We start from the raw sequence: 22,370 nt of genomic DNA, 5'->3' as shown, positions 1-22,370 counted from the left end.
ATTTGCCAACTGGCATCAAGTCTAAGCGCGTTGTCCATTTCTACCAGTAGAGGGTTATGGACACGTCAGTGGTCAGGTGATGCGTATTCCAAACGGCATTTGGAAGTATTGCTTTATTAAGGGAGGAGTTATTTGGGGTCGGTCTTTCAGACCTGGTGGCCACGGCAACAGCTGGGAATTCCACGTTTGTACCCCAGGTCGCCTCTCAACATGAGAAGACGCCGTATTATCAGGCGCAGTCTTTTCGTGGACAAGCGGGCAAAAGGTTCCTCATTTCTGCCCCGTGACAGAGGGAGAGGAAAAAGGCTGCAGAAATCAGCCAGTTCCCAGGAACAGAAACCCTCTCCCGCCTCTGCCAAGCCCTCAGTATACGCTGGGGCTTTACAAGCAGAATCAGGCACGGTGGGGGCCCGTCTCAAGAATTTCAGCGCGCAGTGGGCTCACTCGCAAGTATACCCCTGGATCCTTCAGGTGATCTCAGGGGTACAAATTAGAATTCGAGACGTCTCCCCCTCGCCGTTTCCTAAAGTCGGCTTTACCGATGTCTCCTTCTGACAGGGAGACAGTTTTGGAAGCCATTCACAAGCTGTATTCCCAGCAGGTGATAATCAAGATACCCCTCCTGCAACAGGGAACGGGGTATTATTCCACACTGTTGTGGTACCGAAGCCGGACGGCTCAGTGAGACCGATTTCTAAATCTAAAATCTTTGAACACTTACGTACAGAGGTTCAAATTCAAGATTGAGTCACTCAGAGCAGTGATTGCGAACCTGGAAGAAGGGGACTACATGATGTCTCGGGACATCAAGGATGCTTACCTTCATGTCAAAATTTACCCTTCTCACCAAGGGTACCTCAGGTTTATGGTACAGAACTGTCACTATCAGTTCAGACGCTGCCGTATGGATGGTACACGGCACCCCGGATCTTTACCAAGGTAATGGCCGAAATGATGATATTCCTTCGAAGGAAGTGAATTTTAGTTATCCCTTCCTTGGACAATTCCCTGATAAGGGTAAGATCCAGGGAACAGTTGGAGGTCGGTGTAGCACTATCTCAGGTAGTGTTGCGGCAGCACGATTGGATTCTCAATATTCCAAAATCGCACCTGGTTCCGACGACGTGTCTTCTGTTCCTAGGGATGATCCTGGACACAGTCCAGAAAAAGGTGTTTCTCCCGGAGGAGAAAGCCAGGGAGTTATCCGAGCTAGTCAGGAACCTCCTAAAACCGAGCCAAGTCTCAGTGCATCAATGCACAAGGGTTCTGGGTAAAATGGTGGCTTCCTACGAAGCAATCCCATTCGGCAGATTCCACGCAAGAACTTTCCAGTGGGACCTGCTGGACAAATGGTCCGGATCGCATCTTCAGATGCATCAGCGGATAACCCTGTCACCAAGGACAAGGGTGTCCCTCCTGTGGTGGTTGCAGAGTGCTCATCTTCTAGAGGGCCGCAGATTAGGCATTCAGGACTGGGTCCTGGTGACCACGGATGCCAGCCTGCGAGGCTGGGGAGCAGTCACACAGGGAAGGAATATCCAGGGCTTATGGTCAAGCCTGGAGACATCACTTCACATAAATATCCTGAAGCTAAGGGACATTTACAATGCTCTAAGCTTAGCAAGACCTCTGCTTCAAGGTCAGCTGGTGTTGATCCAGTCGGACAACATCACGGCAGTCACCCACGTAAACAGACAGGGTGGCACAAGAAGCAGGAGGGCAATGGCAGAAGCTGCAAGGATTCTTCGCTGGGCGGAAAATCATGTGATAGCATTGTCAGCAGTATTCATTCCGGGAGTGGACAACTGGGAAGCAGACTTCCTCAGCACGACCTCCACCCGGGAGAGTGTGGACTTCACCCAGAAGTCTTCCACATGATTAAAAACTCGACAGGTATTGCGCCAGGTCCAGGGACCCTCAGGCAATAAGCTGTAGACGCTCTGGTAACACCGTGGGTGTACCAGTCAGGGTATGTGTTCCCTCCTCTGCCTCTCATACCCAAGGTACTGAGATTGATAAGATGGAGAGGAGTAAGCACTATATTCGTGGTTCCGGATTGGCCAAGAAGGACTTAGTAACCGGAACTTCAAGAGATGCTCACGGAGGATCCGTGGCCTCTACCTCTAAGAAGGGACCTGCTCCAGCAAGGACCCTGTCTGTTCCAAGATTTACCGCGGCTGCGTTTGACGGCATGGCGGTTGAACGCCGGATCCTGAAGGAAAAAAGGCATTCCGGATTAAGTCATCCCTATCCTGATCAAAGCCAGGAAGGATGTAACCGCAAAAACATTATCACCGCAATTGGCGAAAATATGTTGCGTGGTGCGAGGCCAGTAAGGCCCGACGGAGGAAATTCAACTGGGTCGATTCCTACATTTCCTGCAAACAGGAATGTCTATGGGCCTGAAATTGGGGTCCATTAAGGTTCAAATTTCGGCCCTGTCAATTTTCTTCCAAAAAGAACTAGCTTCAGTCCCTGAAGTTCAGACGTTTGTAAAAGGGGTACTGCATATACAGCCTCCTTTTGTGCCTCCAGTGGCACTTTGGGATCTCAATGTAGTTTTGGGTTCCAAAAGTCACATTGGTTTGAACCACTTAAATCTGTGGAGTTAAAATATCTCACATGGAAAGTGGTCATGCTGTTGGCCCTGGCCTGGGCCAGGCGCGTGTCAGAATTGGCAGCTTTATCCTGAAAAAGCCCTTATCTGATTTTCCATTCGGACAGGGCGGAATTGAGGACTCGTCCTCAGTTTCTCCCCAAGGTGGTTTCAGCGTCTCACCTGAACCAACCTATTGGTGGTGCCTGCGGCTACTAGGGACTTGGAGGCCTCCAAGTTGCTAGACGTTGTCAGTGCCCTGAAAATATGTTTCCAGGACGGCTGGAGTCAGAAAATCTGACTCGCTGTTTATCCTGTGTGCACCCAACAAGCTGGGTGCTCCTGCTTCTAAGCAGACTATTGCTCGTTGGATTTGTAGTACAATTCAGCTTGCACATTCTGTGGCAGGCCTGCCACAGCCAAAAATCTGTAAATGCCCACTCCACAAGGAAGGTGGGCTCATCTTGGGCGGCTGCCCGAGGGGTCTCGGCTTTACAACTTTGCCGAGCAGCTACTTGGTCAGGAGCAAATACGTTTGTAAAATTCTACAAAATGGATATCCTGGCTGAGGAGGACCTGGAGTTCTCTCATTTGGTGCTGCAGAGTCATCCGCACTCTCCCGCCCGTTTGGGAGCTTTGGTATAATCCCCATGGTCCTTACGGAGTCCCCAGCATCCACTTAGGACGTTAGAGAAAATAAGAATTTACTTACCGATAATTCTATTTCTCATAGTCCGTAGTGGATGCTGGGCGCCCATCCCAAGTGCGGATTGTCTGCAATACTTGTACATAGTTATTGTTACAAAAATCGGGTTATTATTGTTGTGAGCCATCTTTCAGAGGCTCCTCTGTTATCATGCTGTTAACTGGGTTCAGATCACAGGTTATTTGGTGTGGCTGGTATGAGTCTTACCCGGGATTCAAAATCCTTCCTTATTGTGTACGCTCGTCCGGGCACAGTATCCTAACTGAGGCTTGGAGGAGGGTCATAGGGGGAGGAGCCAGTGCACACCAGATAGTCCTAAAGCTTTCTTTAGATGTGCCCAGTCTCCTGCGGAGCCGCTATTCCCCATGGTCCTTACGGAGTCCCCAGCATCCACTACGGACTATGAGAAATAGAATTATCGGTAAGTAAATTCTTATTTTTTTTTCCCCCTGGGCAGTGATGTTTTGTGAGTTGGGCTCTGTCACAGGGCCTGATTCAGAGGTGACACTACGCTGGTGTTTGCACAGTCGAGTGAGTTATTACTACTAGGCACACACGTAAAATCCAGAAACCCCTTACTGTGTGGAACTAGCAGTTTGATGGCGATCACTGTTGCTTACCGGTATGCTGGCATTACTGACGGTGACTGCGTACTGTGGGTTGTACTTTGAGAAGGGTGGAGGACACTCCGTTTTTTGTTTTATAAAGAATACCGCTGCAGACCAGCTGTAACTATGGAAACAAGTTGTGAGTAATTCCAAACACAAAATGCATCCCAGAAAAAAAAACCATTTGTTACCTGTACAGACCTGGTCACTATGTATGATGACCTCCCACCTGTATAAAGCTCTGTATAAGAATGCTGTCCCTACTTTGCCAGCACAGTTTATATACTGAGCACTGGAGCATTCGTACCTCGAGGTATACTTCAGCCTCTGGAAGCTAAAGTCAGGTGTCCAGCCGAGCACTTCCTAATGACTGTAGCGAGATGAGGAGTGGGGAACCCGGCACCAGGTGCCTGCTGGTGTATGGGTGGTGAGCGAGCTAGACCACTCAGTGATCCTCTGCTTGGTGATGTTTCATAGACAGCGTGACTGTCTGTGCCCTGGATGTATTTCTCCACAGGGTGCAGCTAAATTCCGACTCTGAGCAGATCGCTCTCTAGTTGCAGCAGAGAGGCAGGCAGCCGCAGAGCAATTGTCCACAGTATGTAGCAGCGTATCTCAGTGCCCGGTAGTAGAGAGGTCATGACCTACTCTCCACTTCTGTGCTGCTACTGGATCTGCAGTGTGGCTTCTAAGCTCCCCACAGCATGGGTGACATCATGTTGTCACCCGTGTGCTGCACTACTGGGAGCTGTGCTCCTGGGGTTCCAGAAGCCATCACAGGTTTGTTTTCAAGTTGGCTGCGATCTACAGGCTGATGCTCTGCGAGCTACCGGTAGATTGCGATCTACTTTTTGGCTGGGTCTGTACTAGGGGTCACGTCATGTTTTCCATAGTGCAGGGTAATATTTTTTGGTGATCACAGGTATTAAACTTTTATTTATAGTGCCAACATATTCTATTGCACTTTACTATACAATATGAAAAAACATGACAATAAAACATGACTGGTTTAACAGACAGAAGTAGGAGAGCCCCGCTCGCAAGGCTTATAGGAGAGCCCCGCTCGCAAGGCTTATAGGAGAGCCCCGCTCGCAAGGCTTATAGGAGAGCCCCGCTCGCAAGGCTTATAGGAGAGCCCCGCTCGCAAGGCTTATAGGAGAGCCCCGCTCGCAAGGCTTATAGGAGAGCCCCGCTCGCAAGGCTTATAGGACAATAGAAGCTTAATACTTGAGGTTAAGTGCCACCCTTTTAGATGCTTGGCATCATATGAGGGATGTGGTCTCATGAGATGCCATGCACAAAGCAGTAGTGAAAGTGCTTCCCCACTCCCGTGGGACGGCAGGATGGTCCCCAAAAAGCTGGACTGTCCCACCAAAACACAGTTTAATTCAACAGTAACCACAAATGGTAAGTACCACAGGTACAGAAATGAAACTATATAGAGCTTATTTGGTCATGGGGGAAATTCAGGATACAGTATCACTACCAACGCGTTTCGTCTCATATGGGAGACTTCGTCATGTAATATTACGCTACACTTTAGTGCCCCTATTCATAAAACGCCACACAGATAAAGCATACAGATGAGTCATTAGATCGACATGAGTTAGGTCGACATACATTGGGTCAACCACGTTTGGTCGACATGGTAAAAGGTTGACTTGAGTTTTTCACAATGTTTTCATTTTTTGACCTTTCTCATACTTAAAGATCCCCGTGGACTACAATTGGGAACGGCGAGCCATGCAAGGGGACACGGTGCACTAATTGGAGTTCCCAGTCACTTTACGAAGAAAACACCAAAAAAGTAAAAAACTCATGTCGACCTTTTTCCATTTCGACCTAGCACATGTCGACCTAATGACCATGTTGATCTAATGCATGTCGACCAAACATTGTCGACCCAATGTATGTCTACCTAATGAACCACACCCATAGCATACCTCCTAACTGTCCTGCTCTTTACGAAAAGCTATTGAAGTGAATATCACTTTGCTGGGACTAGTTTGTTCCTAATTTATCACAGTGTACATTGCCATATTTGTAGTGTATAACAGTACATTGCCATATTTGTAGTGTAGAACAGTACATTGCCATATTGTAGTGTAGAACAGTACATTGCCATATTGTAGTGTAGAACAGTACATTGCCATATTTGTAGTGTAGAACAGTACAATACTACATTGCCATATTGTAGTGTATAACAGTACATTGCCATATTGTAGTGTATAACAGTACATTGCCATATTGTAGTGTATAACAGTACATTGCCATATTGTAGTGTATAACAGTACATTGCCATATTTGTAGTGTAGAACAGTACATTGCCATATTGTAGTGTAGAACAGTCGCAACTCTTCTCTGTTTTATCCTATATTCTGATTCAGTTGGTGGTATTATGACGGTAGGCATTTGCACAAGATAAGTTACTGGATCTACTGTTTTAGTCATTTTACACAAGGTGCTATTTATATAGCTATACACACACTGTTAGGCACTTTTTATGTACCTTTATTTGTTTTAATTGTATTATATGTGCGGTATTCCAACTCGCATTACACTGGTAAAGAGCTGCCACTCGCACATACGTACTGATGAGGAGTGTCACATTATTGTCACTCATTTAGTCTTTTACAAATACCTGTGTGTTTTTAGCTCTGTTTATACTACTTGTAATATTTAACTCTCTGCCATTTGTTCATCCCACATGCACCATCAATGCCCCGCAGGCTATCCCTCATGTTCCATCTATATAGTAAATACTATATAAAATTTGAAATGTTCCAATTCATTAAACTTTAACATACAAATAAATGCAAAGCACTACACATAATAAACAGTAAGAAATTATACTGGAGCCATTAAATAGTTCTATCCAGCGGGATGTTCCAATGTGCAATGTAAATGAGGCAATTTCCTGGAACTATACTATTGCTGCTACAAATCCAAGATTTGCTCACCATTTAACTGGATTGTGTCCTGAAGACCTAGGTCTTCAGGACACTTGTATGTGTGAGTGATCAGGATTATAAATGTATGAGTGATCAGGATTATAAATGGCCAGCAAAATTAGCAGCAAATATGATCGATTAAGCAGTAATTAAATTATTGGACTCCTGGTCAGTGTAGTGCCTGTGGAGTGTTTGGAACAACAGCCCTACTTATTGGGTCCATTAGGTTGGCCGAGGAAGGGAAAGCGTGAGTGTAGGGTAATACTCTCAAGCTTGGGAGTGGTGAGGGAGCCGAGAGATGGGACTGTAATCTGAGGGAGAGTTTCTGTCGGAATTCTTTTTATTTGAATCTGTGACAGTCGTATTAATCTCTGCATGAGGGCATAATGTGGGGGAGAGAAATTACAGATTTTAGTCAGTGTTGGGATGACCGAGGACAGGAATGATCTGATTTGTGAGGGTGTAGGGTTCAAAGAATAGACATGACCTCTTTCTGCGTGAAAATGAAGAGAAGAAGCATTGGCCTGCAGGGGAGCAATTCATCAGTTGTGCAGGTTGTTGGTCGAGGAAGAGGCTATCGTTCTGATGTTATCATTACTGTCCTTTGAATTGGCAAACAAAGGGCCTTATTCAGGTCTCATCCTTGAGAAAGGTGCGTTCTGCACTGGTCCCACCCTGCGCGTGTGCAAGTAGTTAATGTGATTGGATCGCATTAAATGCGAGCGCCTCTGCCTGATTGATAGACAGAGGCGTTTGCGTGGTGGCGTCGGGGAAGCGGGGTGTATCGGCTGTGTTTTCGGGGTGGCTGCGGGCCATCACACGTCCATGCTGTAATTGCGGTGTGATCGCAATTAGTGTGATCGCAGTGGGTAGGCGGCAGGTCGCAAGGATTCTGCATTGATCTTAGTTGGATTGGTTAACAGTGGAAGGTTGAAACTGATATTGATTTCAATATTTCTCTGACGTCCTAGTGGATGCTGGGACTTCCGTAAGGACCATGGGGAATAGCGGCTCCGCAGGAGACTGGGCACAAAAGTAAAAGCTTTAGACTAGCTGGTGTGCACTGGCTCCTCCCCCTATGACCCTCCTCCAAGCCTCAGTTAGATTTTTGTGCCCGAACGAGAAGGGTGCAAGCTAGGTGGCTCTCCTGAGCTGCTTAGAAGTAAAAGTTTAAATAGGTTTTTTATTTTCAGTGAGTCCTGCTGGCAACAGGCTCACTGCAGCGTGGGACTAAGGGGAGAAGAAGCGAACTCACCTGCGTGCAGAGTGGGTTGGGCTTCTTGGCTACTGGACATTAGCTCCAGAGGGACGATCACAGGTTCAGCCTGGATGGGTCCCGGAGCCGCGCCGCCGGCCCCCTTACAGAGCCAGAAGAGCGAAGAGGTCCGGAGAAATCGGCGGCAGAAGACGTTCCTGTCTTCAGATAAGGTAGCGCACAGCACTGCAGCTGTGCGCCATTGCTCTCAGCACACTTCACACTCCGGTCACTGAGGGTGCAGGGCGCTGGGGGGGGAGCGCCCTGAGACGCAATAAAACACTATAAAAACCTTATATGGCTAAAGAAATACATCACATATAGCTCCTGGGCTATATGGATGCATTTAACCCCTGCCAGTTTTCCTGAAAAAAGCGGGAGAAAAGGCCGCCGTGAAGGGGGCGGAGCCTTTCTCCTCAGCACACAAGCGCCATTTTCTTTCACAGCTCCGCTGGAAGGATGTCTCCCTGACTCTCCCCTGCAGTCCTGCTACAAGAATCAGGGTAAAACAAGAGAGGGGGGCACTATTGGCAGCTAATATAAAACAGCAGCTATAAAGGGAGAAACACTTATATAAGGTTATCCCTGTATATATATAGCGCTCTGGTGTGTGCTGGCAAACTCTCCCTCTGTCTCCCCAAAGGGCTCGTGGGGTCCTGTCCTCTTTCAGAGCATTCCCTGTGTGTGTGCTGGGTGTCGGTACGATTGTGTCGACATGTATGAGGAGGAAAATGATGTGGAAGCAGAGCAATTGCCTGTGTTAGTGATGTCACCCCCTAGGGAGTCGACACCTGACTGGATGGTCGTATTTAAAGAATTACGTGACAATGTCAGCACTTTGCAAAAAACTGTTGACGACATGAGACAGCCGGCAAATCAATTAGTGCCTGTTCAGGCGTCTCAGACACCGTCAGGGGCGCTAAAACGCCCGTTACCTCAGATGGTCGACACAGACCCAGACACGGATACTGAATCCAGTGTCGACGGTGAGGAGACAAACGTAATGTCCAGTAGGGCCACACGTTACATGATCACGGCAATGAAGGAGGCATTGAATATTTCTGACACTACAAGTACCACAAAAAAGGGTATTATGTGGGGTGTGAAAAAACTACCAGTAGTTTTTCCTGAATCAGATGAATTAAATGAGGTGTGTGATAAAGCGTGGGTTTCCCCTGATAAAAAACTGCTGATTTCTAATAAATTATTGGCACTATACCCTTTCCCGCCAGAGGTTAGGGCACGTTGGGAAACACCTCCTAGGGTAGATAAGGCGCTCACACGCTTATCAAAACAAGTGGCGTTACCGTCTCCCGATACGGCCGCCCTCAAGGAACCAGCTGATAGAAGGCTGGAAAATATCCTAAAAGGTATATACACACATACTGGTGTTATACTGCGACCAGCAATCGCCTCAGCCTGGATGTGCAGCGCTGGAGTGGCTTGGTCGGATTCCCTGACTGAAAATATTGATACCCTGGATAGGGACAGTATATTATTAACTATAGAGCATTTAAAGGATGCATTACTATATATGCGAGATGCACAGAGGGATATTTGCACCCTGGCCTCTAGAGTGAGTGCGATGTCCATTTCTGCCAGAAGAGCGTTATGGACGCGACAGTGGTCAGGTGATGCGGATTCCAAACGACATATGGAAGTATTGCCGTATAAAGGGGAGGAGTTATTTGGGGTCGGTCTATCGGACCTGGTGGCCACGGCAACGGCTGGAAAATCCACCTTTTTACCCCAGGTCACCTCTCAGCAGAAAAAGACACCGTCTTTTCAAACTCAGTCCTTTCGTCCCCATAAGGGCAAGCAGGCAAAAGGCCACTCATTTCTGCCCCGGGGCAGAGGAAGGGGAAAAAGACTGCACCAGGCAGCCTCTTCCCAGGAGCAGAAGCCCTCCCCCGCTTCTGCCAAGTCTTCAGCATGACGCTGGGGCTCTACAAGCGGACTCAGGCACGGTGGGGGGCCGTCTCAAGAATTTCAGCGCGCAGTGGGCTCACTCGCAAGTGGACCCCTGGATCCTGCAGGTAGTATCACAGGGGTACAAATTGGAATTCGAGACGTCTCCCCCTCGCCGGTTCCTGAAGTCTGCTCTACCAACGTCTCCCTCCGACAGGGAGGCAGTAGTGGAAGCTATTCACAAGCTGTATTCCCAGCAGGTGATAATCAAGGTACCCCTCCTACAACAGGGAAAGGGGTATTATTCCACGCTGTTTGTGGTACCGAAGCCGGACGGCTCGGTGAGACCAATTTTAAATCTAAAATCCTTGAACACTTACATAAAAAGGTTCAAATTCAAGATGGAGTCACTCAGAGCAGTGATAGCGAACCTGGAAGAAGGGGACTATATGGTATCTCTAGACATCAAAGATGCTTATCTCCATGTCCCAATCTACCCTTCTCACCAAGGGTACCTCAGGTTTGTGGTACAAAACTGTCATTATCAGTTTCAGACGCTGCCGTTTGGATTGTCCACGGCACCACGGGTCTTTACCAAGATAATGGCCGAAATGATGATTCTTCTTCGAAGAAAAGGCGTCTTAATTATCCCTTACTTGGACGATCTCCTGATAAGGGCAAGGTCCAGGGAACAGTTAGAGGTCGGAGTAGCACTATCTCAGGTAGTGCTACGTCAGCACGGGTGGCTCCTAAATATCCCAAAATCACAGCTGATTCCAACAACACGTCTACTGTTCCTGGGGATGATTCTGGACACAGTCCAGAAAAAGGTGTTTCTCCCGGAGGAGAAGGCCAGGGAGTTATCCGAGCTAGTCAGGAAACTCCTAAAACCAGGCCAAGTGTCAGTGCATCAATGCACGAGAGTCCTGGGAAAAATGGTGGCTTCTTACGAAGCGATTCCATTCGGAAGATTCCATGCAAGAACTTTTCAGTGGGATCTGCTGGACAAATGGTCCGGATCGCATCTTCACATGCATCAGCGGATAACCCTATCTCCAAGGACAAGGGTGTCTCTCCTGTGGTGGTTAGAGTGCTCATCTTCTAGAGGGCCGCAGATTCGGCATTCAGGATTGGATGCTGGTGACCACCGATGCCAGCCTGAGAGGCTGGGGAGCAGTCACACAGGGAAGAAATTTCCAGGGCTTGTGGTCAAGCATGGAAACGTCTCTTCACATAAATATCCTGGAACTAAAGGCCATTTACAATGCCCTAAGTCAAGCAAGGCCTCTGCTTCAGGGTCAGTCGGTATTGATCCAATCGGACAACATCACGGCAGTCGCCCACGTCAACAGACAGGGCGGCACAAGAAGCAGGAGGGCAATGGCAGAAGCTGCAAGGATTCTTCGCTGGGCGGAAAATCATGTGGTGGCACTGTCAGCAGTGTTCATTCCGGGAGTGGACAACTGGGAAGCAGACTTCCTCAGCAGACACGACCTCCACCCGGGGGAGTGGGGACTTCACCCAGAAGTCTTTCAAGTGATTGTAAACCGTTGGGAAAAACCAAAGGTGGACATGATGGCGTCCCGTCTCAACAAAACTGGACAGATATTGCGCTAGGTCAAGGGACCCTCAGGCAATAGCGGTGGACGCTCTGGTAACACCGTGGGTGTACCAGTCGGTGTATGTGTTCCCTCCTCTGCCTCTCATACCCAAAGTACTGAGAATCATAAGAAGGAGAGGAGTAAGAACTATACTCGTGGCTCCGGATTGGCCAAGAAGAACTTGGTACCCGGAACTGCAAGAGATGCTCACGGAGGACCTGTGGCCTCTACCTCTAAGAAAGGACCTGCTCCAGCAGGGACCTTGTCTGTTCCAAGACTTACTGCGGCTGCGTTTGACGGCATGGCGGTTGAACGCCGGATCCTGATGGAAAAAGGCATTCCAGATGAAGTCATCCCTACCCTGATCAAAGCCAGGAAGGATGTAACCGCGAAACATTATCACCGCATTTGGCGAAAATATGTTGCGTGGTGTGAGGCCAAGAAGGCCCCCACAGAGGAATTTCAACTGGGTCGTTTCCTGCATTTCCTGCAAGCAGGACTGTCTATGGGCCTAAAATTAGGATCCATTAAGGTTCAAATTTCGGCCCTGTCGATCTTCTTCCAGAAAGAACTGGCTTCAGTGCCTGAAGTTCAGACGTTTGTCAAGGGGGTACTGCATATACAGCCTCCTTTTGTGCCACCAGTGGCACCTTGGGATCTCAGTGTAGTTTTAGGGTTCCTAAAATCACATTGGTTTGAACCACTCACCACTGTGGAATTAAAATATCTCACATGGAAGGTGGTCATGCTGTTAGCTCTGGCGTATGCCAGGCGTGTCTCAGAATTGGCAGCTTTGTCATATAAAAGCCCTTACCTAATTTTTCATTCAGACAGGGCAGAATTGAGGACTCGTCCTCAATTTCTCCCTAAGGTGGTTTCAGCGTTTCACATGAACCAACCTATTGTGGTGCCTGCGGCTACTAGGGACTTGGAGGACTCCAAGTTGTTGGACGTAGTCAGGGCCCTGAAAATGTTTCCAGGACGGCTGGAGTCAGAAAATCTGACTCGCTGTTTATCCTGTATGCACCCAACAAGCTGGGTGCTCCTGCTTCTAAGCAGACGATTGCTCGTTGGATTTGTAGTACAATTCAGCTTGCACATTCTGTGGCAGGACTGCCACAGCCAAAATCTGTTAAAGCCCATTCCACAAGGAAAGTGGGCTCATCTTGGGCGGCTGCCCGAGGGGTCTCGGCTTTACAACTTTGCCGAGCAGCTACTTGGTCAGGGGCAAACACGTTTGCAAAATTTTACAAATTCGATACCCTGGCTGAGGAGGACCTGGAGTTCTCTCATTCGGTGCTGCAGAGTCATTCGCACTCTCCCGCCCGTTTGGGAGCTTTGGTATAATCCCCATGGTCCTTACGGAAGTCCCAGCATCCACTAGGACGTCAGAGAAAATAAGAATTTACTTACCGATAATTCTATTTCTCATAGTCCGTAGTGGATGCTGGGCGCCCATCCCAAGTGCGGATTGTCTGCAATACTTGTATATAGTTATTGTTACAAAAAAATCGGGTTGTTTATTGTTGTGAGCCATCTTTTCAGAGGCTCCTACGTTTATCATACTGTTAACTGGGTTCAGATCACAGGTTGTACGGTGTGATTGGTGTGGCTGGTATGAGTCTTACCCGGGATTCAAAATCCTTCCTTATTATGTACGCTCGTCCGGGCACAGTATCCTAACTGAGGCTTGGAGGAGGGTCATAGGGGGAGGAGCCAGTGCACACCAGCTAGTCTAAAGCTTTTACTTTTGTGCCCAGTCTCCTGCGGAGCCGCTATTCCCCATGGTCCTTACGGAAGTCCCAGCATCCACTACGTACTACGAGAAATAGAATTATCGGTAAGTAAATTCTTATTATTAGAGGTGTTTGGCAGAAGTTGCCTGAATGTGTGTAAGATGTTGGAAGTATTGTGTTTTTCTCATACGTCCTAGAGGATGCTGGGGTCCACTTCAGTACCATGGGGTATAGACGGTTCCGCAGGAGCCATGGGCACTTTAAGACTTTTTCAGAGTGTGAACTGGCGCCTCCCTCTAAGCCCCTCCTCCAGACCTCAGTTTAGAAAATGTGCCCAGGAAGACTGGTCGCACTCCAGGGGAGCTCTACTGAGTTTCTCTGTAAGACTTTGTTAGGTTTTTTATTTTCAAGGAGGACTGCTGGCATCAGTCTCCCTGCTTCGTGGGACTTAGGGGGCAGAAGTAGGAACCAACTTCCTGAATAGTTTCATGGCTCTGCTTCTGGCTTACAGGACACAATTAGCTCCTGAAGGGTACTGAGCACTAGCTGCGGCTATGCGCTCACTCCCACAGCCCGCTGTCACCCCCCTTACAGAGCCAGAAGTCAGAAGACAGGTGAGTGTACAGAAGAGGATCTTCAGTCATCGTGACGGCTAAAAGGTACCGCGCGGCGTGCGGGAACGCTGCGCGCCATGCTACCCATCAACACAGGCACAGCAGGGCGCGGGGGGGAAGCCCTGGGCAGCATGAACCTATTCAAAACTGGATAACAAGGGGACATAAGATGCTGAGGCACAGTCCTACCCCCGCCAGTATAAAAAATAGTATTGAAAAGTCTGAGGGTAAACGCGCCATTACGGGGGCAGGGCTTCCTCCTCAGTCAGCCAGCACACTGCTCAGCGCCATTTTTTCTCCTAGCAAGCTGCAGAGAAGAACGCTGGTGGTCCTCCACTTCTGAACCAAATGTCAGGGTGCAAAACGGGGGGGGGGGGGGGGTGTAGTATAAATTGGTGCTGTATGGTGAATTTGTCATAATAAAAGCGCTACAGGTCTGTGGGCATTTTGTGTTACACAGGGATTATATCACTAGCACTGAGGTGTGAACTGGCAAATCCTTTCTGTGTCATTCTGACAGATTTTACTGTGGGTCTGTCCCCTGTAAGTCCCGGGGTGTCTGTGGTTTGGTTGTGCACATGTGTGACATGTCTGAGGCAGGGAGCTCTTCCCCCTGAGGGAGCCATTTTAGGGACACAGAGTAGTAATGTGGTGGCGCTGCCGGCACACTACAAGCCTGAATGGGTCAAAGAATTACGTGATAGTGTGAATCATATCAGTAAGAGATTGGATAAGTCTGAGTCTCATGCAGAAAACTGGAGAAAATCAGTGGAAGATGTGATTTTTCATTGTTATGCTTTTTCATCCACAGGGGACCCCTCTGGGTCACATAAGAGGCCATTTGCACAAATAGTACAAACTGATACCGAGGTCGACACTAGTGATTCCAGGGGAATAGCTCCTAAATTGGCATAAAGCATTCAATACATGATTGTTGCTATAAAGGAGGTCTTAGAAGTTATGGAAGCCCCTCCTTTACTTCAGGAGAAGGCTTATTTTTATAAGGAAAAGAAAATGAATGTAACTTTCTCTAACGTCCTAGAGGATGCTGGGGACTCCGTAAGGACCATGGGGAATAGACGGGCTCCGCAGGAGACATTGGCACTTTAAGAAAGAATTTAGTTCCTGGTGTGCACTGGCTCCTCCCTCTCTGCCCCTCCTCCAGACCCCAGTTTGATTCTGTGCCCAGAGGAGCTGGGTGCTTTTCAGTGAGCTCTCCTGAGTTTGCTGATAGAAAGTTTTTTGTTAGGTTTTTTATTTTCAGGGAGCTCTGCTGGCAACAGAGTCCCTGCATCGTGGGACTGAGGGGAGAGAAGCAGCCCTACTCTCTGAAGCTAGGTCCTGCTTCTTAGGCTACTGGACACTATTAGCTCCAGAGGGATCGGTACGCAGGATCTCGCCCTCGCCGTCCGTCTCAGAGCCGCGCCGCCGTCCCGCTCGCAGAGCCGGAAGACTGAAGCCGGGTGAGTATGAGAAGCATGAAGACTTCACAGGCGGCAGAAGACTTCGTGATCTTCACTGGAGGTAACGCACAGCACTGCAGCTGTGCGCCATTGCTCCACACACCTACACATACTCCGGTCACTGTTAGGGTGCAGGGCGCAGGGGGGGGCGCCCTGGGCAGCATTTGGGACCTCATTCTGGCAAATAAACACATATATACAGCTGGGCACTGTATATATGTAGGAGCCCCCGCCAAAGAAATAACATTTAAGCGGGACAGAAGCCCGCCGCCGAGGGGGTGGGGCTTCTCCCTCAGCACTCACCAGCGCCATTTTTTCTCAACAGCACGCTGAGAGGAAGCTCCCCAGGCTCTCCCCTGCTGATACACGGTAGAAGAGGGTTGAAAAGAGAGGGGGGGCACATAATTAGGCGCAAAAAAGTATATTAACAGCAGCTACTGGGTTAACATTAAGTTACTGTGTTATTCCTGGGTTATATAGCGCTGGGGTGTGTGCTGGCATACTCTCTCTCTCTCTCTCTCTCTCTCTCTCTCTCTCTCTCTCTCTCTCTCTGTCTCTGTCTCTCCAAAGGGCCTCGTGGGGGAACTGTCTTCAGAAAGGACATTCCCTGTGTGTGTGGTGTGTCGGCATGTCTGATGTGGAAGGCTATGTGGGAGAGGAGCGGGAGCAAATGAATGTGGTCTCCGCCGACACCTGATTGGATGGATATGTGGAAGGTTTTATATGATAATGTTAATTCTTTGCATAAAAGATTAGACAAGGCTGATGCATTGGGACAGTCAGGGTCTCAACCCGTGCCTGATCCTATGTCGCAGGGACCGTCGGGGTCTCATAAGCGCCCACTATCCCAAATTGTTGACACAGATACCGACATGGATTCTGACTCCAGTGTCTATTACGATGATGCAAAGTTACAGCCAAAGTTGGCTAAATCACTCCGATATATGATTATAGCAATTAAGGAGGTTTTGCACATCACAGAGGAAACCCCTGTCCCTGACACAAGGGTTTATATGTATAAGGGAAGGAAACCTGAGGTAACTTTTTCCCCCTCACACGAACTGAATGAATTATGTGAAAATGCTTGGGAATCTCCAGATAAAAAACTGCAGATTTCCAAACGGATTCTTATGGCGTATCCTTTCCTGCCAACGGACAGGTTACGATGGGAATCCTCCCCTAGGGTGGACAAAGCTTTAACTCGCTTATCCAAAAAGGTAGCCCTGCCGTCCCAGGATACGGCTACCCTCAAGGATGCTGCTGATCGCAAACAGGAGGGTACCCTGAAGTCCATTTATACACATTCAGGTACCTTGCTCAGACCGGCAATCGCGTCAGCCTGGGTCTGTAGTGCAGTAGCAGCATGGACTGATACCTTATCAAAGGAGTTTGATACCCTAGATAGGGATACTGTTTTATTGACCCTGGGGCATATTAAAGACGCTGTCCTTTATTTGAGAGATGCTCAAAGAGACATTAGTCTGCTGGGTTCTAGAATAAACGCTATGTCGATTTCTGCCAGAAGGGTCCTGTGGACTCGGCAATGGACAGGTGATGCCGACTCAAAACGGCATATGGAGGTTTTACCTTACAGGGGTGAGGAATTGTTCGGTGAAGGTCTATCGGACCTGGTCTCCACAGCTACGGCTGGAAAGTCAAATTTTTTGCCTTATGTTCCCTCACAGCCTAAGAGAGCACCGCATTATCAAATGCAGTCCTTTCGTTCACAAAGAAACAAGAAAGTCCGAGGTGCGTCCTTTCTTGCCAGAGGGAGGGGCAGAGGAAAAAAGCTGCACAATACAGCTAGTTCCCAGGAACAGAAGTCCTCCCCGGCCTCAGCAAAATCCACCGCATGACGCTGGGGCTCCACTGGCGGAGTCGGGGCCTGTGGGGGCGCGTCTTCGGAATTTCAGCCACATGTGGGTTCACTCCCAGGTGGATCCCTGGGCAATAGAAATTGTGTCTCAGGGTTACAAGCTGGAATTCGAAGAGGTGCCTCCTCGCCGGTTTTTCAAATCGGCCCTACCGTCTTCCCCCCTAGAGAGGGAGATAGTGTTAAATGCAATACAAAAATTGGTGGTGGTCGAGGTTCCCCTTCTTCAACAGGGAAGGGGGTATTATTCAACTATGTTTGTGGTTCCGAAACCGGACGGTTCGGTAAGACCCATATTGAATTTAAAATCTCTGAACCTATACTTGAAGAGGTTCAATTTCAAGATGGAATCGCTAAGAGCGGTCATCACCAGCCTGGAAGGGGGGGATTTTATGGTGTCACTGGACATAAAGGATGCGTACCTTCATGTCCCCATTTATCCACCTCATCAGGCGTACCTAAGATTTGCGGTACAGGACTGTCATTACCAATTTCAGACGTTGCCGTTTGGTCTCTCAACGGCTCCTAGGATTTTCATCAAGGTAATGGCGGAAATGATGGTGCTCCTGCGCAAGCAGGGTGTCACGATTATCCCGTACTTGGACGATCTCCTCATAAAAGCGAGATCAAGAGAGCAGTTGCTGAACAGCGTATCTCTTTCACTGAAAATGTTACAACAACACGGCTGGATTCTCAATATCCCAAAGTCGCAGTTGGTTCCTACGACTCGTCTGCCCTTCTTGGGCATGATTCTGGACACGACCCAGAAAAGGGTTTATCTTCCGATAGAAAAAGCCCAGGAACTTATGATTCTGGTCAGGAACCTTTTGAAAACAAGACAGGTGTCCGTGCATCATTGCACTCGAGTCCTGGGAAAGATGGTGGCCTCATACGAGGCCATTCCCTTTGGCAGGTTCCATGCGAGGACTTTCCAATGGGATCTGTTGGACAAGTGGTCCGGATCACATCTACAGATGCATCGGTTGATCACCCTGTCCCCCAGGGCCAGGGTGTCACTCCTGTGGTGGCTGCAGAGTGCTCACCTTCTCGAGGGCTGCAGATTCGGCATTCAGGATTGGATCCTGGTGACCACGGACGCAAGCCTCCGCGGTTGGGGAGCAGTCACACAAGGAAGAAATTTCCAGGGTCTTTGGTCAAGTCAAGAGACTTGTCTGCACATCAACATCCTGGAATTAAGGGCCATATACAACGCCCTACGTCAAGCGGAGGCCTTACTTCGCGACCAACCAGTTCTGATCCAGTCAGACAACATCACCGCAGTGGCTCATGTAAACCGCCAATGCGGCACAAGGAGCAGAGCGGCAATGGCGGAAGACAGCAGGATTCTTCGCTGGGCGGAGAATCATGTAAGTGGACTGTCAGCAGTGTTCATTCCACGAGTGGACAACTGGGAAGCAGACTTCCTCAGCAGACACGACCTACACCCGGGAGAGTGGGGACTTCATCCAGAAGTCTTCGCACAGATTGTGAGTTGGTGGGAACTGCCACAGATAGACATGATGGCGTCCCGCCTCAACAAAAAGCTGCAGAGGTATTGCGCCAGGTCAAGAGACCCTCAGGCAGTAGCGGTAGACACCCTCGTGACACAGTGGGTGTTCCGGTCCGTCTATGTATTTCCTCCTCCTCCTCTCATACCAAGGGTGTTGAGAATAGTAAGAAGAAAGGGAGTGAGAATAATCCTCGTTGTTCCAGATTGGCCACGACGGACCTGGTATCCAGATCTACAGGAAATGCTCACAGAAGATCCGTGGCCTCTTCCTCTAAGGCAGGACCTGTTGCAACAGGGTCCCTGTCTGTTCCAAGACTTACCGCGGCTGCGTTTGACAGCATGGCGGTTGAACGCCGGATCCTAGCGGAAAAAGGTATTCCGGTGGAGGTTATCCCTACGCTGATAAAGGCTAGGAAGGAAGTAACAGCAAAACATTATCACCGTATATGGCGAAGATATGTTTCTTGGTGTGAGGATAGGAATGCTCCTGCGGAAGAATTCCATCTGGGCCGTTTCCTTCACTTCCTACAAACTGGAGTGGATTTGGGCTTTAAATTAGGCTCCATTAAGGTCCAGATTTCGGCCCTATCCATTTTCTTTCAAAAAGAATTGGCTTCTCTCCCAGAAGTTCAGACTTTTGTTAAGGGAGTACTGCATATTCAGCCTCCGTTTGTGCCTCCGGTGGTGCCTTGGGACCTTAATGTGGTCTTGGGCTTCCTAAAGTCACACTGGTTTGAACCACTGAAAACGGTGGAGTTGAAATATCTCACTTGGAAGGTGGTCATGTTATTAGCCCTGGCTTCGGCTAGGCGAGTGTCGGAATTAGCGGCTTTATCACAGAAAAGCCCCTATCCGGTTTTCCATATGGATAGAGCGGAATTGCGGACACGTCCTCAGTTCCTGCCAAAAGTGGTTTCATCCTTTCATATGAACCAACCTTTTGTGGTGCCTGTGGCTACACGGGACTTAGAGGATTCCGAGTCCCTTGATGTGGTCAGGGCTTTGAAAATTTATGTAGCCAGGACGGCTAGAGTCCGAAAAACAGAAGCACTGTTTGTTCTGTATGCAGCCAACAAGCTTGGCGGCCCTGCTTCAAAGCAGACTCTTGCTCGCTGGATCTGTAACACGATTCAGCAGGCGCATTCTACGGCAGGATTGCCGTTACCTAAATCGATCAAGGCCCATTCCACTAGGAAAGTGGGCTCTTCTTGGGCAGCTGCCCGAGGGGTCTCGGCACTACAGCTGTGTCGAGCTGCTACTTGGTCGGGTACAAACACCTTTGCAAAATTTTATAAGTTTGATACCCTGGCTGAGGAGGACCTCATGTTTGCTCAATCTGTGCTGCAGAGTCATCCGCACTCTCCCGCCCGTTTGGGAGCTTTGGTATAATCCCCATGGTCCTTACGGAGTCCCCAGCATCCTCTATGACGTTAGAGAAAATAAGATTTTACTTACCGGTAAATCTATTTCTCGTAGTCCGTAGAGGATGCTGGGCGCCCGTCCCAAGTGCGGACTTCTTCTGCAATACTTGTATATAGTTATTGCTTCAATAAGGGTTACGTTATTGTTGCATCGGGCGTGAACTGATGCTATGTTGTTGTCATACGGTTTACTGAATTGTTATCACAAGTTATACGGTGTGATTGGTGTGGCTGGTATGAATCTTGCCCTTGGATTAACAAAAATCCTTTCCTCGTACTGTCCATCTCCTCTGGGCACAGTTTCTCTAACTGGGGTCTGGAGGAGGGGCAGAGAGGGAGGAGCCAGTGCACACCAGGAACTAAATTCTTTCTTAAAGTGCCCATGTCTCCTGCGGAGCCCGTCTCTCCCCATGGTCCTTACGGAGTCCCCAACATCCTCTACGGACTGCGAGAAATAGATTTACCGGTAAGTATAATCTTATTTTCCCCCCTCCTCACAAGCTAAAGCTAAATACTCTCTTTGAGGGAGTTTGGGCAAACCCTGAAAATAAATTTCAGATTCCCAAAAGAATTCAGGTTGCTTATCCTTTCCCGGCAGAGGACAGGAAAAGGTGGGAGTCACCCCACGTTTTAGACAGTGCCCTGTCATGATTAACTAAAGAGGTGATTCTCCCTGCGCCTGGGACGGCTTCACTAAAGGAGCCGGCAGACCGCAAGTTGGAGACTACGTTAAAATCTATTTATGTGGCCAATGGTACTCTAGTCAGGCCCACCATTGCTTGTGCGTGGGTGAGTAGTGCTATCGAAAAATGGTCAGACAACTTGTCATCTGAAATTGAAACGATAGATAGAGACGAGATACTCCTATCCGTTATGTCATATCAAAGACGCTGCTACATACATGCTAGAAGCCATGAAAGATATTGGGCTCTTGGGTTCAAAAGCCGCTACCATGGCAGTCTCAGCTCTGAGGGCGTTGTGGATTCGCCAATGGAATGCTGACACAGATTCCAAAAGAAATATGGAGGCTCTCCCGTATAAAGGTGAGGTCTTGTTTGGGGATGGGCTGGATGCTTTAGTCTCTGCGGCTGTCGCTGGTAAGTCGACATTCTTGCCTTATGCTCCTGCGCCGGCGAAAAAGACGCATCACTCTCAGATGCAGTCCTTTCGACCCAACAGATACAAAAAGGGTAAAAGTTCCCCTTTCTTTGCAGGTAGAGGGTGGGGAAGAGGAAAAAAGTCCACAGCGTCCCCAGGATCACAGGAGCAGAAATCAACCCCTGCTTCTGCCAAATCTGCAGCATGACGCTGGGGCTCCCTTGCGTGTGTCCACTCGGGTGGGAGCACGTCTGAAACTTTTCAGTCAGCTCTGGGTTCAATCTGGCCTGGACCCATGGGTCCTGCAAATAGTGTCCCATGTATACAAACTGTAGTTTCAAGACGTTCCCCCATGCCGATTTTTCAAATCGACCTTGCCAGCTTCTCCCGGACAGAGAAGTAGTAACAGCTGCAATTCAAAAATTATGTCAGGATCAAGTCATTGTCCTGGTGCCCTTGTCACAACAGGGAGAAGGGTTTTATTCAAGCCTCTTCGTAGTTCCGAAGCCGGACGACTCGGTCAGACCAATTTTAAACCTGAAATCTCTGAATCTCTACCTGAAAAAGTTCAAGATGGAATCTCTGAGGGCAGTGATTTCCAGTCTGGAGGAAGGGGACTTCATGGTGTCAGTGGACATAAAAGATGCCTACTTACATGTTCCCATTTATCCTCCTCATCTAGCTTATCTGAGATTTGCAGTACAGGATTGCCATTACCAGTTCCAGACGTTGCCGTTCGGACTCTCCATGGCGCCGAGGGTATTCACCAAGGTGATGGCCGAGATGATGGTCCTCCGACAGCAAGGAGTCAATATAATCCCTTACCTGGACAATCTCTTGATAAAAGCGAGATCCAGGGAACGGTTGGTGAGGAACAATGCACTCTCCCTGTCCATACTCCAACAACACGGTTGGATCATGAATTTTCCAAAGTCGCAGTTGGAACCGACGACAAGATTGTCCTTTCTGGGGATGATACTGGACACAGAAGTACAGAGGGTGTTTCTTCCAGTAGAAAAGGCTCTGGAAA

At 48.7% G+C, this 22,370-nt stretch overlaps 1 protein-coding gene across 2 annotated transcripts in view; it reads left to right on the top strand.

The window, feature by feature from the left end:
- The window catches only part of SIK3 (SIK family kinase 3), a 453,545-nt gene that overhangs the window by 198,781 nt on the left and 232,394 nt on the right, over positions 1-22,370 (top strand). The window lies entirely within an intron of this gene.

The sequence above is a fragment of the Pseudophryne corroboree genome, chromosome 10 (assembly GCF_028390025.1).
Source record: "Pseudophryne corroboree isolate aPseCor3 chromosome 10, aPseCor3.hap2, whole genome shotgun sequence".
Lineage (NCBI taxonomy): Eukaryota > Metazoa > Chordata > Amphibia > Anura > Myobatrachidae > Pseudophryne > Pseudophryne corroboree.
The sequence above is the reverse complement of the archived record's forward strand: the minus strand, read 5'-3'. Positions and strand labels throughout refer to the sequence as shown.